Source organism: Dipodomys spectabilis, unplaced genomic scaffold, assembly GCF_019054845.1.
Source record: "Dipodomys spectabilis isolate Male_0828 unplaced genomic scaffold, ASM1905484v1 ptg000380l, whole genome shotgun sequence".
Lineage (NCBI taxonomy): Eukaryota > Metazoa > Chordata > Mammalia > Rodentia > Heteromyidae > Dipodomys > Dipodomys spectabilis.
In genome coordinates, this window is record NW_024871057.1 from 647,972 (window position 1) to 658,848 (window position 10,877).

General features: G+C 57.3%; 1 protein-coding gene across 1 annotated transcript in view; it reads right to left on the reverse strand.

Moving 5' to 3' along the window:
* The window catches only part of Dmtn (dematin actin binding protein), a 33,144-nt gene extending 24,452 nt beyond the window's left edge, over positions 1 to 8,692 (reverse strand). Inside the window, exon 1 of the mRNA XM_042667235.1 lies at positions 8,531 to 8,692. The gene's annotated coding sequence lies outside the window, so the exon portion shown is untranslated. The remainder of the gene's footprint in view (positions 1 to 8,530) is intronic.
* Between the last annotated feature and the right edge of the window lie 2,185 nt (positions 8,693 to 10,877).

The following is a 10,877-nucleotide window of genomic DNA, read 5'->3' on the forward strand; positions in this document are numbered from 1 at the left end:
AGCATGGATTCTGTAGGAGCACAGCCTAATCCTGTGAAGAGTGTCACAGGGAGCAGAAAGGTGAGTGGAGAGTGAGAGGCGGCCCCTCCAAGAAGAAGGCATGCTGCCCACAGATAACTGCTGTGCCAGCATAGAGGTGCTTGTGCCAGATAAGGCTGCAGGGGGGTGAAGGGGAGTCCAAGGGCTGGAGAGTTCCCAGCCGGGGAATGAAGAGGTTCTCAGAGCAAGACGTGTGTGAGGAGGGGAGGACTCGTTTTAAGCATTAAAGGGCTGGGATCCAGGACACGCTTGGGCCAAACGAACCCCCTAGCAGCCTGGGGAGCTGGGTTGGGCAGGCAGAGGTGGCCCACAGCCTGCAAGCTGGGAGAGATGAGACAGCATTCAGGCATGGGACTGTGAAGGGCCAGCCTTGGGCATGCGCCAAGCACAGGAAGCAGCTAATTGGAGAGATCCTAGAGGCAGCCTGTACAAAGCAGGACTGGATCCTAGGGCAGAGCTGGTGAGAGGAGGGAAGAGAAGAAAGAGGGAGGAGAAGGAGCATGAGGAGGAGGGGAAGGAAGAGGGGGAAGGAAGGAATGAGTTTACTTTTGCTAGGCTGACCAGCAGGAAGAACTGTTCCCAGGAAAGGAGCTGGAAATAGGGATTTGCATTTGGGAACCATTCGCTTAGAGGGGGACTCTGAACACACACACACACACACACACACACACACACACAACTAGAGGGAGGAAGTAAAATGATTAACCAGCATCCTAGAGAGCTAAGACTGTAGCTTAAGTGGCAGAGTCCGGGGTATGACAATAAACAACAAAAATAAAACTCACTTCCACCAACAGCAAAACAACCAGCATCCAGGTACCGGAAGAAAAAATAGCAGAGATGGCATGATCAGAAAGAGTCAGAAAAGAGGTGGCTCACACCTATAGTCCTGGCTACTCAGGAGTTCTGAGAATCTGGGATCTGAGGATCTCCTGAGATCTGCGGATCCTAATTTAAAGCCAGCCTGGGCAGGAAAGTCCATGAGACTATCTCCAATGAGCCACTAAAAAGCTGGCATTAGAATTGTGGTTCAAGTGGTAGAGCACCAGCCCAAGCGAAAAAGCTAAGCAACAACACTGTAGGCACTAGTACCAACACACACACACACACACACACACACACACACACACACACACACACACACACACACACACACACACACACACACACACACACACACACACACCAGGAGGCCAGCACTGGGGCACTTGTGTGTTCAGCAAAGGGCCCTGTACACGGTAAGTGTGATATCTGGGAATGGGAAGGAAAGAGGACCCAGAAACTGGAATGCCGTGGAGCCCTGGGGAGGCTGTGAGGAGAGGAACTGGGAGAAGAGCTTCGCTCCTCTTTGGAGGTCCCGTGGCCGCCTGGTGGGAAGGGCAGAGGCAGGGCCCGGCCCACGAACATAGGGCACAGGCGCACACTCAGGGCAGAGACGCAGGAAGGGAGAGAGGCTGGGAAGAGCAAGGTGTCAGCAAGGAGAACTGGTCTGAGCTGGTCTCTGCCAAGAAGTACCAAGTGGAGGCTTGGCTTTGGAACCAACCACATGCTTCTAGAAAGGAGAGGAAAGGGCAACACATTGGGTCAGAAGGACATTTAGAGGGAGCCAGCTCAGAAGCTTCCATTTCCCAGAGAGACAGGTGTGACCGAGGCGCAGCATGGCGTCCAGACGCTGCTGGCTGCAGACGGGCAGGAGAACTTCCAGACACAGCTACCCAGGGTGGCCCTGCAGCTCCAGCCTGAGCACCTAGCGTGGGGTGCAGACTTGGTCCGTGGCTATGGGCGGAGTGAGTGCTGGGAGGTGAAGGGCCACCTCGGCGGCGTTACATTCACAGTTGGTGCGTGTAGGCCCCCATGTCACAGCTGGCTCTGTGCTGCCCTTCAGAGTTGTTCTCCCTGTCCAGAGAATCAACTAGTTCCTCAGACCACGACACGTCAAATCTCTGGTCAAGGACACTGATCTGAGTCTCACCTCTAGCCAAGATCCCACCTCGCGCAGAGCAGGTCCCTGAGCCCATCTGTCCATTTGCCCCTGCCCCTCCTGAGCTATACTGCCCCCTACTGCCAGGCTTTGCTCTATAGCTTCTGGGGCTCTCCCTTGCTTCTTGAGGGTCCTACAGCTCAGCCTGGGTGTGAGACAGTTATTTCCCTGGAGGCCTGAGAGTAGAAACACAACCTTCTTCCTTGGGACATTTGCATTTTTCATTTGGAGCTCCTTAAGAAATAAAAAGTTCTTAGAGCTTGGCTCTCTCCAGTATTTTCTGCTATCTGGAAGGCAGAGATAGGAGACAAGAAGCTAGTTGAGACTACATCTCAACAAACCAGCTGAGTGTTTGGTCATGCCTATAATCCCAGCTACACAGGAAGCATAGGTAAGAGGATCACAAAAATTTGGAGACCCTATCTGAAAATTAACTATTAAAGCCAAAGGGCTAGGGGCTTAAATGATCATACCCTCCAGGCAATCTGCCTACTTCATCTCTCCATACTTTATTTCTCTCTCCAGGAGGTAGTTTGCCCCTTTTCCTATCTATGTTATACCCTTTCCTACATTTGTGCAGTCTAGGAGGTCCCAGCGTCCCTGTGGACAAAGACCAAAAGGGCAGGCTGCAGCAGGAAGGCAGGGAGGGAGAGAGTGAGCCCAGGGGAAGCCCCCCCACCCCCAGGAAGGCAGCCCAGGTGGCGGAAGGAAGGCCTGCGCAGCTCTCCTGGCTCGGGTCAGCCACCAGCGAGTTTCCCATCCTTCCATCTCAACCCCACCCACCCCCAGCAGCGAGTCTGGGCTTATCTGAGCCACCAGCCCAGCCCCACCTCACACCACCCACCCTCATCGCCAAGGCAACCGAGCCCCGCAGCTCCAGGGATGCAGGCGATAAGAGGAGCCTATGGGACCTCCGTGGGCGCAGCCACCCAGTCCAGGCAGGGGACGGAGCCCAGACCGCGTGCCCTGGACTTGCAGAAACAAAGCAAGCACCAGGGAGCCCGCAGCCTCTGGCGCTCGACGCCATCCTGAGCCAGCCATAACCTGGGCTGTGCACTTCACCCCAACCAACCTGTGCTCACTTGGAAGGACAAAAGAGGCTGAGAAATGAACTTGCTAGAAGGGTGCAGCCAAGTTGGGGTTGCTACCCAGGCCCCCCACTCAGGCCAAAGGCATGGGATGCTGTGTCCATACCAAAGATCGCTGGGATCAATCCTCACCTGTGGAGAGGGAGCTGGGAAGCGGGGGTTGGCTCTGCCGTCCAGGCTGGGTCAGGCCAGGCTGGAGGCTGTCCAAGTGGGCTGCGTCAGGTAGGGGGCACTCTGCCCCTCTAGGATTCCGTGTCATTCAGGACTGCCTTGGCCCTCTCTCCTGCTCCCCCCCCCCACTCCTCCCCCATCTCCCTTTCACCCTCTCCCCCTCCCAGCACCACCTCCACAATTGCTATGGCAACAACTCAATGCCAGAAATAAAAGCAGGATCCAGCTAGGTCACCAGTTCCCAAAACAGCATCCCAGGGAGGGGAGGAGAGGGCCTCAGGGCAGACCAGCAGGGCAAGGACCAGGCCAACCACAGAGCTGCTCTGTGTGTGGGGCAGGGCGGGGCGGGACAGACCCATGGCTCACCAGACACACATGCCTTGCTTAGGCCAAGAGGAACTCCCCGGCCTTTCTCAGGCCGGCACAGCCCTGTTACCGCTCTCTTCTTTCACCCTTCTCCCGTATGCAATGTTGTGTGTGTGTGCATGTGCATATGCCAGTCTTGGACTCAGGGCCTGGGCACTGCCCAGGCTCAAGGCTAGTAGCGCTCTATCACTCGAGCCATAGCTCCACTTCTGACTTGTGTGTGTGTGTGGTGGTGGGGGTTAATCGGAGACAAGAACCCCATGGACTTTCCTGCCCTGGCTGGCTTTGAACTTTAATCCTCACATCTCCTGTGTGGCTAGGATTACAGACATGAGCCACCAGTACCCAGCAGTGCAATCATGTCTATTCTCATTCTGCCTGCTAGCACCAGACTTTCTCTAATACGGACACTCTGCGAGGCCTGTCACCCCGAGCAATGAGGCGCTGTGTGCGGAGTCTGCCTGTTTTAGGTTGTGCCTTTCCACTGAGCCTCTTTCTCCCCACAAACGTGCAGCTCCTCATTCATTTTTTCTTCTTGAGGTTTCCCTTGCTGGGTTTGCAGACCCTGTCTCTAGGCGCGTGCCTGCAGAGAATGCCGCTTCTAGGCCCTTAGGTTTGTGCTGCTGAACAAACAAGCTGGGGGAGGCAGGAGGCCTGGCCCCCTAAATTTGGCTTTCAGATCAACCCTGGCAGTCTCTCTGTTCTCTTCTCACACGGGCTCTGAACGAATGCTGGAGACCCGGCTTGGGGTCTGTCCACAGCAAATCCAGTAGTGCTGAGACAGACCCCAAGGCGACACACGCAGAAGAGCCCCGTACCATGCACAGTTGCACACGGAATTCAGGCACACGGGTGCATGCGGGGACTCCACAGCCGGCTTGCCAGTTCACACTCCCACTCTCCTAGCAAGGCCCCCACAGGATGACACATGGTGCTGAGGACACCCACTTGTACCCACCCACCGATCCTCCCCTTGGTGCATACTTCTCCACGCGCGCAGCCCCCACGCCACGTGCTGGCACCCTGCCCGGGCTGTGCACATGTAGACCAACAGCCCCACCGCGGCCCTGCCCTTGGGGGCTCCTCCATCCCCAGGACTCCGGTGCCTTCCTTTCTCTGTTCCCCTGGCTCTCACAACCAGGCAACCTGTCTCCTGGGAGGGAAATGCCGGGGACACGGGGGAGGGGGAAGGGGAGGGAGAGGGGATGAAGTTCACTGTCCAGACCTTCCCAAACACCAGCCGCCAGGGTGGGGACAGGCAGGCTTTGCCTGCAGCCGCACCCAGACACCCCACATTCCTCCCTGGGCTTCTACCCCAGCCTCGAGCCACAGCTAGGAGGGGCCCAGAGCAGGCTCCACACCAATAGCACTGGACCCCAAGAGGATTGCTCCCACCCTGGAAAGGGGAACCCCCCCTCGCCCCCTGCAAGCTCCTCTTCCATGGTTCAGTATGGAGCAAACAGCTCCCCTGCCCCGTTCCCCATGGTGCTTGGGTCCTGGGGTGCTGGGGATGGCAGCGTGACTTCCATGGACTTGGAACACCCCAGCCTTTCTTCCGCAAATCAGAAAGAGGTTTGATCAGACCAAACCCAGCTAGTGCCAGACCTGCCCCCCACCCCAGGCCCGGCTCCCCTCTGAACAAGACACCAGAGCTGTCAGCAACCTGCTCCTGACCAAAGCCTGGAACCCTGGTAGGGGCTGTAGCTCAAAAGACACTCTGCTCCGGGAGAGGGAGGGGAAAAGAGGTGGGACACCCTGTCACGTACCTCTTCCCTGACAGTGTGGCCAGCTGCTCCGAGCCCCCCAAGAGGTATAGGCCCCGTCCACCGGCGGCGCGGTTTCTCAGGAGCCTAGGTAAGAGGCTCCTCTTCCAGGCACCCAGCCGAGCTTTCCCGAAGCACAAATAACAGGAAGAAAGCCGGCTGGGGTGGGTGGGGTGGGAGCTGGCGAAGGAGGGGAGCTGGTCGCACGGAGTGGTCTGATCTCCCCTCTTGGGCCCCCACCCCCTTTCACCCCCACCCTGCCGCTCCACGAGCCCCTGCTGCTTGGGTCCCGGGTGCTGGGGAGCCGGTGTCTGGTGGGTGGGCGGGCCGCAGGCTCCCCCACGCCCTCCTCGCCCTCCCCACCTCCGGTGAGCTGATAGTGGCCGGCTGGGCCCAGGGTGTGAGTGTGTGTGTGTGTGTGTGTGTGTGTGTGTGTGTGTGTGTGTGTGTGTTTGGATGGGCTGTGGTTCCACAGTCCACTGCAGCCGGCAGCTCAATCCATTACAGACAAGGGAGGCATTAACCGGCATCATGACGAAGCAGAATCCGCTGCGCTGTCCTTTTCCCCTTTCCCACACCCAGCTCTGTCTGCAGCGCACTCGCGCCGGCCCTCAGCCTTCAAGTCACTGGAGGAAGGGGAGATGACGGCTGAGCCAGGGGCCCCTGCATGGCTCTCCAGGAACCTATGCCTCCCCTCCCCTCCCCGGCCCCCCTATCCTCTTGCAGAAACCACCACAAAAGTCTTTGGGGGGTGGTGGGGAAACCCCACTTCTCAGGGCAGGTATGCAGGCAGAGGTACCACATTTGATCAGCAAAAGATTAAACCCACCCCTAGGAGAGGCAAATAGATGCAAGAAAGCATGGGATCCCCTGGAATCCGCCATAAGGCACCACCCCGAGAGCGCGCGGAGGACCCCACGTCTTTCGGGGAGGGCAGCTTTGGCAAAGGGAGCTTCCCGAGAGGTGGGCCAGTTCCCAATTCCACAGAATTCCACAGAATCCACAGAGGCATGCCTTCCTTCAGATCTGGCAGAACCTCAACCACCTTAGGACTCTGGGATGCCCCCTGGGAGGGGAGCTAGAGCCCCCCCCCACACACACACAGGTGCCGGCCAGCTTCCTCTCGGCCTTCACGTCCGCTGCAGACTTGCCTACCTAGCAGCCTTGCCGTTGCCCTGGTAACTGCTGCCCACAGCCGGTCAGCTGATCCTATCATCCGGCTGTTAGGAAATCTAGAATCCGAGGAGGGGGCTCTGGATACCCAAAGGGAAAAACCATATGGGGAAGGGCCTGATAGGGGTCAGGTGGGAATGTACCCCAGGCTCTTCCTCTGGGAGAGAAGGGAGGGGTGTATCTTAGTGGTAACCAGGGGAGTGGTTCCAGGTAGGGGAAAGAATGACGGCAGGTGGCTGAGAAGGGGAAAGGGTCTAGGCTTGGCTGCCCAGTGGGGTGGGGTCCTGCGAGGGTTGCGTGGAAGGTATGGAGAAAGCCGGGGGGGGGGGGAGGGAGAAACATCCCATCTACAGGGACGTGGAGGGAGGGGTATACCTTCAACTGCCGGAGGGGGCCCCGGCCTTGGGGGAGGAGCTACCTCCATCCCCACAGCCAGCTTGGCCTGGGCTAGCCCAAGGCTTTAGTGTCTTTCCACCCCACCCTTATTTTTCCAAATCAGGGTCTGAGAGACCTGGAGCAATCCCAACCCCACCCCAGTCCCAAGCCCTCTCTCTCAGTCCTCCAGGAGACCAAGCACCATCGGGGAGCTCTGGGCTCCGCCACTCAGCCGGTTAGGATTCCTGACATTCCCCTGGCTTTTACGGCTCCCCACCCCCACCCCGGACCCCACCCCAAGAGACGTCTTCCGGTACAAGGGTTCCCAGAAGTAGGGCTAGAAGGAGAGGGTGCCAAAGGAAGGACAGCTGTGAACAGGGGCCTGGAATAAGGTGGGTCTGAGCCCTGGGTGGGAAGCAGGGCTGGGAGGGGAGTCTCCTCCGATTGCCTCTGGCTTGTGATGTAGGCCAGAGGTGTGTGGGGGGGGGATGGGGGGGACCAGGAGAAGGGCGGAGAGGAGGGGAGGTGGAGGGGAGGGTTCCCGGTACCTTTAAGGGCCTGGGGCGTGGGGCAGGAGCACCGCAGCCTCGGCGGTGACATACACCTCCATCCCTCGGCGCATCTCCTCTCCGCCTCCCGTTGCCAAGACAACCTGCCGGCAGCCCAGCCTGTCTAGGCGAGGTGGGAGGGGGAAGGAGGAGGAAGCTGTAGCGCCTAGGGCCTCTGCCTTGGGTGGAGGGAGGGGACCTGCAGGAGCATCTTAGTGCTAGGGCGGCTCCCCCAGCTGCACCCCATCATGTCTGCCCCCTACTTTCTCCTAAAGCTCCGGGATTGGCTCCAGAGGTGACCTCGATACTTTGAGGGCAGACAGCATTAGCATGGCAGGTCTGGAAGGGGCATGCGGCTGTGCAGATTGCCCCAGTGGCGTAACGGAGGCAGAGACAAGGGATGGACAGCTTGGGTGTTGAAGGGCCAGAGGGCTGGTTTCCGGTAGGTGGGCCTGGCACTGTGGGCCCCTTACTTATACCATCTAGTGGGGTGCCTCAATTTAGTCCCAATCCCCTGGTCACTCTCCTAGACCCAGCGAAAGATCAGAGCACGACAGCTGTTTTCTAATCACGCAGGACACGGCCTCACCACCCCCATGCCCAGTCCCGGGGAATGTCTCTCCACTGGCCAGCCTCCTTGGCCAGAGACAGTCAGTCTTACGCCCAGCCAGCTGTGGACCCAAGAGGACACAGAGTTAGGGCTCCCTCTGTCGACCTGATGAGGTATGGTTGCTGCCAAGGTCATTCCCGGCTGGGCAGAGTCCTGTGTGGTGTGAATGTTGGTGGTATAAGTTGGCCAAACCCAGAGACCCTCCTCTCCCCTGCCAATGTCAGTGTCTGCAGTCTGCTCTCACCTGTCATGATCCTATGGAGGACCGGCTCTGCCTCCCACCCCTTCCCCCTGAGAAGACCCCAGACTCCCTTAATGCCAGCTGAGCTGAAGACTCATCTAGAGATCACCTATTCCCCCTGCTGGGCATAAACTCTCCTCCCCACCCAGGCAAAGAGCAGACAGGACCCATGTACCTTCGGAAGCTCAGGAATTCTCAGGCCTTGCATCCCCAACAGAGGGCAGGAACATCTTCCCCTCTCAGGCAGGGGTGCCAGGTCCCAGACACCCCACTTCTTGACTCCTTTCCCCAGCAAGGTCACTGGTGCCAGATGTCCTGAGCAGACGGTGACCTTGTACCTGCCCCTCCCCCAGGCCTGTGAAATAGTCTATGCCTCTGTCTCACTTCAGTGCCCAGGCCCCGCCCCACGCACCAACCTGCTGAGGAGGGGTAGTACCAAGGACACCCCTCATGCTGTATAAATATTAACCCCCAGACAGGTTGTGCCAGGGAGCCTGGACAACCAAACACAGTCAGGGACAAGGGAGAGATGACAAAGACCCAGGCCAGAGGAAGAAAAGGAAGGACGCAGGACACAAAGTGACGTTTCCTTATCAGACTGTAAGCTCTGTCCCTTCCCTCTTCCCTGTAGACACTGCTGCACTCCGGCCTCCCGGACCCTTGAGCCTCGGCCCTCAGACAGCTGCCACCACACCACCATGTCTGGGGCTCCCCTTCTCACAGCCCTGTGCATTCTCCTCCCTGTCACAGCGTCCACACCTGAATTCATAGTGTGTGTGTACACTCGTGCTAGTATTGGGGCTTGAACCCAGGGCCTCACACTCTTGCTTAACTGTTTTGCTCAAGGCTACCACTCTACAGCTGGAGTCATGCCTCTGCCTCCAGTGTTTTGCTGGAGATGAGAGTCGAATTTGTCTACCAAGATCCTCAGATCTCAGCCCCCTGCGTAGTTAGGATTACAGGACTGAGCCATTAGTGTTCAGTCCCAAACTTCCTAAAGTGACCCAACTCTTTATGCAAACTTTCACTTCCTGCCAAATGGAGCTGTGGCTCACTTTCCCCGGAGCACACCTCACGCATTCCTGCCTGTAAGCCTTTCTCATGCCCTTTTCCCTCTGTGTCTCCCCTTTTGTGCAGCCACTGGGCTTGGGCAGAGGAGCAGAGCGCATTTCTTTGGAGGCCAAAGAACCTAGACAGAATGGGACTCACATACCCATGGTCAGCCATGACATGTGGGAATAATCTTCCGGTCCTACATATGGGATCTGGGTGAGACGCCTCCGGTTGCCGCCATGTCTCTGGACCTCAGCACATTTCAGTTCTTTATTTCTAGTACTTATTTCCTCTTTCACTCTTTTGGGATGTACCAAAGGCTGATTTCCAGAAGCCCGATGAAGGAACTAAGTGCTTATGGGCATATCTCTCCAATTAAATCTCAATTGCCCTGAGAGCTCCGTCTTCTTTAGTTAACAGAAGGATCAGCACAGTGTGTATGTATATGTATTTACATATTATAATATATAGAGTAACTCCCAAAGACCTCTCCTTCCTGAGCACACCTGGGACGCTAGCTTCCTGCCCAGCCTGAACCCTGAGGACCAGCTTGCTGTCTGCCTTCCACACAAACTTCCCCTCCGTGCTGTACTGTCTTGGGCACAATGGGGGATGGCTATCTTTGAGACTTGTTGGTGACACGCATGATGGACAAACTGATACAGGCTAGGATGCAAGGGTATGTGAATGATGGCAAGGCCCAGCCACTGTAGAGATGGGGCTGGAGCAGGGGCGAGGCTGTGGTCTGGGAGAGCACGCATACAAATACAATGTGGTCTATGGGAACTTTAAAAATGCCTGGCAGTGGGCAAGCATTCTGGCTTTCCAGGGCCTGGAAGGAGAGCTGTAGCACAGGAGTGGTCTGGACAGCGGCTGAACCAGAAGGCCTGAAAAACCCTGTTAGCAGTTGGGTGTCGTGAGGCACACCTGCAATCCCAGCAATTTGGGAAGGTTAGAGGCAGTGACATTGAGAGTTTGAAATGAGCAGAGACCTTGTCTCACAACCAGAATAAAAACAGAAACTGGGGGTACAGCTCACATGACAGAATGCTTGCCTAGGAAGATTTGAGGCCTTGGGTTCAGTCTCTAGGATCCCTCTCCCCCCACCAACTGCCACACACACACAGACAAAAAGAAAATCATAGAGTGACATGACAGGCCTGGGCAGAGATGTGGCGTGTGGTAAGGCAGGAGAGGGGAGGGGTTGCAGAGGAAGGAGGGAGAGCAACTATGTGAGGCATCAGAGGGTGCAGGGCATTGGAGGGAGGGCAAAGACTCTAGGCAGATCCCAGGAAAGTGTGCTATGCATTGAGTGGCAGGGGCTGGGAGAGCGAGCAGCTGTGTGCGAGAGTGATGGCTGTGGTGTGGAGATGGTGAGGGAGAGCACTGGGGGAAGAGCACTGAGGAAGAGCACATGGAGGACCCGAGGCACGTTTCCACTGGACAAGCCAGGACAGAAGCCGGAGGGG